Source organism: Belonocnema kinseyi, chromosome 8 (genome assembly GCF_010883055.1).
Source record: "Belonocnema kinseyi isolate 2016_QV_RU_SX_M_011 chromosome 8, B_treatae_v1, whole genome shotgun sequence".
Classification (NCBI taxonomy): domain Eukaryota; kingdom Metazoa; phylum Arthropoda; class Insecta; order Hymenoptera; family Cynipidae; genus Belonocnema; species Belonocnema kinseyi.
The window spans coordinates 144,658,483-144,664,032 of NC_046664.1; the positions used below are offsets into that span (position 1 = coordinate 144,658,483).

Below are 5,550 nucleotides of genomic sequence, written 5' to 3' on the forward strand. Positions count from 1 at the left end.
AGATAGTAAATCTGGTTTTCCAAAGCGGCATCAATCTCTCTATGCACCCAACTATTTGCGGATGAACCTTTAAGATTTCCAAAAGACAGATGATAAGTCTGTCGGATGTAGAATCGAAAGCTTTCCGATAATTAATCCAGGCCATCGATAGGTCACGCTGGTAGAATGCTGCATCTTTGCAGGCACATCTATCGATGAGCAGGTTCTCCCGACATCCGGCTACGCCTTTCTTTGAGCCTCGTTGTTCATACATTTCTTGCCACACAGGTTCAATTGCTTGAACAATCCGATCATTTAGGATAGCTGTGAATATCTTATAAAGCGTGTTCAGACAAGTTATTGGCCTGTAGTTCTTCGGGTCAGCTAAGTTGCCTATTTTCGGCAGGAGTATTGTGCGCCCTTCCACCAACCACTCTGGAATCGGTTCTTCCGACTTCAAATATGAGGTGAAAATACGGGCCAAATGCTGATGGGTTAAAGAAAAATTCTTCTACCAGAAGGTTTTGATACAATTTGGTCCCGTTGCGGAATAGTTCTTCATCCCTCTTAATACTCTTTTCACCTCCTCGGTAGTGATGGGTGGGCATTCTTTATCAGGTGTCATAAATGCTACCCAAATTGCACAACAGCAGGGGAGAAGCCATTGTAAGGGGTATTTACATATTTCGCGCCTTTAAAGTTGCATTCGGATCGACCATTCGGTCAAGTCCGTGCATCTTCGGATCAAGTTTATCATAGTTTCTAAGGTTGCGTTCGAAACTTCAAATGGATACAAGTGTAAAAAAATATAGGTTATGTTATGTAGTAATTACAAATAATAAAAGTGTTTACTTAATAATAAAGTGAGACATGTGAACTGAGAAGTAAACGTCAATTTTTTTTGTGCCAATAACATTATGGAATGGCTGCTGAGGGACAAATACTATATAATAGTAATAATATTCTGCGCTTCCAGTGGGCGAAGAGTGAATTGTGTTTAAAGTGTATTTACGACATAAAAAATGTATGTTATGAATGAACAGGATATGTTTTAAATAAACTGAATAAAATATTACATGCGTATACTTTAAAATGAGATTACCTACATTTACTTACAGCGATTAGGGAAAACAGGTGAATTTGAACATAACCTCGTAATAATGACAGATCGCCCGGCATCTTTATTATACTTTCGATTGATTATTCTTTTAGCCAAGAAATTTTTGATGATTTTGTATGTTTATTACTGACAGTGTCGGCGGTAAAAATTTAAATAATAATTACTTATAAACAATTTAACAATTATTACTTATTAATCAGTTTAGTAAGTTAAACATTATTTCTGAATTTAATCATTGAATACCATTGTTTTTTTCATAGATCGATCCTAGACGAAATCCACATCAGGAAATGCAGGTGGAATTGGTGCATTTCAATCAGCATTGTTGAAAAATCGTTATCACTAGACCTTATCCCAAGACTGGGGATTGATTAGCCTAAAATTAATTTCCTGAGTCATTTTAATGGTATAGGCGTATCAAAAAAATCTCGAAGCAATTTAACTAGCCCGGATTTTGATTAATAAAGTTTTTTATTTTAGAAAATGTTTTCTCTGGACCTCATCTCAAAATTTAGTTTGGTCAACCACTAAAATAAATTAAAGACTCGTTGTTTATAGGATAGCATCAGTAATAAATCTAGATGAGATATTTTAGGGAAGATTTTCATTCAACTTTTTTTTTTAATTAATGTATTTTCGAAATTGCCATATCTGTATCTGATTTCCAAGCTGGCGTTTTAACGGCACATAAAATGAATTTTAAGTCACTTTGATGGTATCGGTGTATCGAAAAAATCTCGAAGCAACTTAGAAAATCCGAATTTTAATTAATACAGTTTTTAGGGATTCTTTTATTTCAGAAAATGTTTTTTCTGGACGTGATCTCAAAATTCGGTCTGATTAACCACTGAAATAAATTACAGACTCGGTTAGGATAGATGTGTATAAGTCATAAATCTACAAGAGATATTTTAAGCAAGAATTTTCATGCAAATTGATACCTTCCACGAATGAATGTTTTTATGGAAAGTTCCCTACCTATGGTTGTTTTTGGCCCTGGGAAGGGCCGTTGTTTGATAATGATTTCTAAAACTTAGCAGTTTTTTCGAACTAGGTGTTTTTCTTTCCTGAGCGGTTCCAAGAAAACGTAATCTTTTTTCTTTAGTAACCAGGTATCCAGGTCTTCCTTCTTAAGCCTGACCACCGTGCGTCCTTCAAAATGGCCGGGATACTTAAATCGAACCCTTGGGTTGGCTGGTTCGTAAAATTTGTCGTTTGGACACTCTCCGTCCGCTTCAAATATTTTTAGGTTCTTGGCAACTCCGAGAACCATACGTCGAAAGTGGTTTGTACGTTCTCGGAAGGCTATCATGTCCAGGTGCTCCTTGTAAATCTTTACCTCCTCCAAAGGCTTCCTCGTAGAAGGGTTGAACCCGCCCGGAATGGTTTACGAGTTCCAAAGAATAATTAGATCTGCATCTAAGGTTAGGATCGTGGCGCGATTACGGTTGGCGGCTATTTGTATCAACGTTTTTCGAACCAGCGATTTTCCGGCTCTGGTGGATCTACGTTTCTGTACCACTCGTCTTGGGCTGACGCCAGGGATTGGCGGCTGTTGGAACCGTCCGAGAGGAGACCATGATATTGCTGGTTCGTCGATGGTTTTCACCTCCTGGTGGTGAGTGATTGCAGGCCTTATAAGCTCCAGTTGGTAAGGCGACTGCTGTCGTTCGTTACGATCGGCTCCTGCCGATAGTCGATGACCGGCTTCTGTCGATGGTCGATGACCGGCTCCCTTCGTTGACGAGCCACGCCTTTCTCTTCTTATAACTTCGACCCACCATCCAAATAAATCACTAGGAAGCTAATCTCGAACCCGGTGAGATTACTCGAGGGAAGCCGAAGTTAAGGACTTAAGAGCAATCAACTCTTCCTTAGGTACTGTCTGACGGGACGACCCGGTTAGAAGGGTTGACGGTCCTTGAGTGAGAGGACGAGTACAAGATAACGGTTTAGAAGTTCGTACGTTAGAAAATTCGCTCTTAAAAGAGCGGGTTGTAGATTCAATAAATAAGTCGTAATTTAAAGAGTTTATGGATTTATTTAACTGTCCCCGTAGGCTGGGCGCAGAGAGCGGAAAGCTCTATACGTAATCAGAATGAGTCGGGAGACAGAAGTGCTGTCGGAGATTTTTTTTTTTTTTTTGGGTTGAGGAGTTGAGATCTTCTGAAGACACCCTTGAAGAAAGGGTAGTGTCGGATTCGCTAAATGCGCCTACCGACTAAAACCCCTCCTCGAATGGTTGCCAACCTAATAGGTTATGAACCAGAATGATGATAGAGAAAAAAGGACTTCGAAGTTGGTGGTCCAAGACAGTTATACTGCAGGTACACTCGCGCATGAAGCGAAACATGGAGAGTAAGAGAGCTGGGTAGCTAAGTTAGTTCGGAGAGATGAGAAGGCAGGGCCTTCTAAAGCGGTCGGAGGTTTTACTCGCATAATTTGCGAGCGAGATGATGCAGGGGTTTGGGTGATTTTCCACTGAAAGTCGAAGATTTGCAGCATGTGTCTGTGCGGCATTGAAGATAGAAGGGAGGTTAAATTCAGCAAGAATTTGCTTGTTACGGATGAACCAGGGAATATTTAGAGCGGAACGTAGAAGGCGCATGTACGTGCCTTCAAGTTTCGACAGACGGTTTGAAGTGGCAGAGCCCCAAACAGGAATCGCGTAGGTGCAGACGCTCCTAATTATGGCCTTGAAGGCTCGAGTTTTGGTTGCTCGAGAAACTATAGGGTTATAGAAAAAAGGTTTAAGTGAGATGAAGGCCCCGTTGGCCTTATTTCGGGTGGCTTGTGTTTATTTGCACCAGGTGAGACGTTTGTCAAAAATCACACCGAGATATTTTGCGGAGAAACTCCATTTGATCGGAAGGGAGTCATACACGATTTTAGGAGGATTGCGACGGCGACGCGAGAAAAAGACGGCTTCGGATTTCGATTTGTTTATTTCAAATCTCCATGTGTGGTACCATTCAAGGACGATTGGGATAAATTTGTTCAAACGAGAGGAGCAGTGGTTGATAACCTTGGATGTATCAAGGAAGCCGACGTCATCAGCGTATTGAGCCGTGAGAATTTTCCCGTCAACAGGAATGTTGTAGGAGAGCACGTTGAAGAGGGAAGGAGAGAGTTTGGAACCCTGAGGGACACCGGAGGTGATAGGTTGGGGATCTGATAAATTGATAACTTGATGAGTTTAAAGATAAGACCGTCATGCCAGACTCTGTCGAAGGCTTTCTTACAATCCAGTAGAAGCATGGCTGTGTGCCTGCCTTTGTTAAGATTTTCAGCAATGTATTCGGAGACACGAAGAAGCTGATGAGCTGTTCCGTGACGTTTCCGAAAGCCGTGCTGGAAGTCCGGAAGAATGTTGTTTTGCGAAACAAATTCATCAAAGCGAGAGAGAATAATGTTTTCGGCTACTTTACTGAGAGTACAGAGAAGACTGATAGGTCGGAAGCTGGAAGCTGAGCTGTGAGGTTTATCTGGTTTCGGTAGAAAAATTACAATAGCTTCTTTCCAGGCGGAGGGAAAGTGTTGTAATCGCATCATTGTGTTAACAATGTTGCAGGTAGCTGTGATGTGTTTGCGGGGCAGAGTTTTCAGGACATTGTTGCTGATGCAGTCATTGCCGGGAGCTTTGCGATTTTTCAAGGCTCGGATTGTTTCAGAGACTTCTTTGGGATAGGTGGGGATGAAGTCATTGTCAGTGACAGTGAAATCTTGAGCAGTCCTGGAGACATAATCGTGAAATTCAACAACTTTGTCGTGGCTAGGAAAGGGGGAGCATTGATCTTTAAGGGAATCTGCGAAAATTTTGGCTTTATCCTCATCAAGAGAGAAAGATTGGTTTGTGCTGATGGCTGAGTGACGGAGAGTGTTACGAACCAGGACTGGCACACCACCGCCTCTAGAAGAAAGACGATCTTTCCTGTAGACAGAAAATTCTGGGATATGCAGTTTTTTATTGGGATTGAGATGAGTCTCTGTAATACAGGCAACGTCGATTGACTTGTCACTAAGAAGTAGAGACAGTCCTAATCGCTTTGGGGCCGAGATGCCGTTGGCATTCCAGGTCATGATTTAAATTTTGTCTTTAAGAGTTCTGTGGGTTTGGCTGCTGGAAGGCAGCGGTGAAGACGGAGAGGAAGTCACGAAAAAGCTGCTGTAGCTGCGGATTGTGCAGAGGGTCAGCAGGAGGAGAGGGTTGAGGTCGCTGATGAGCCTTGGTTGGGGGACGAGCTGAGGTTGCGTCGGCGAACGAGCGTTGGAAGGAAACAGGATTTGTCGCGGCGCGAGGTTTTGGAAGAGGGGCGAGGTTTGCAGTAGGTTTAGGCTTTGGAGTTTGGTGAGTTGAATTTGGTTGGGCTGACGAACGTTGCGGAACTTTAGGGCAGCCTCGGAAGGTGGCCCAATGAGGGCCTTTGCAATTAAAGCAGGAAGGCGTTGCA

At 42.3% G+C, this 5,550-nt stretch overlaps 1 protein-coding gene across 5 annotated transcripts in view; it reads left to right on the forward strand.

Annotated features, from left to right (window-relative positions):
• Positions 1-5,550, forward strand: part of LOC117179148 — a 321,121-nt gene that overhangs the window by 187,522 nt on the left and 128,049 nt on the right. The gene's annotated exons all lie outside the window — the stretch shown is intronic.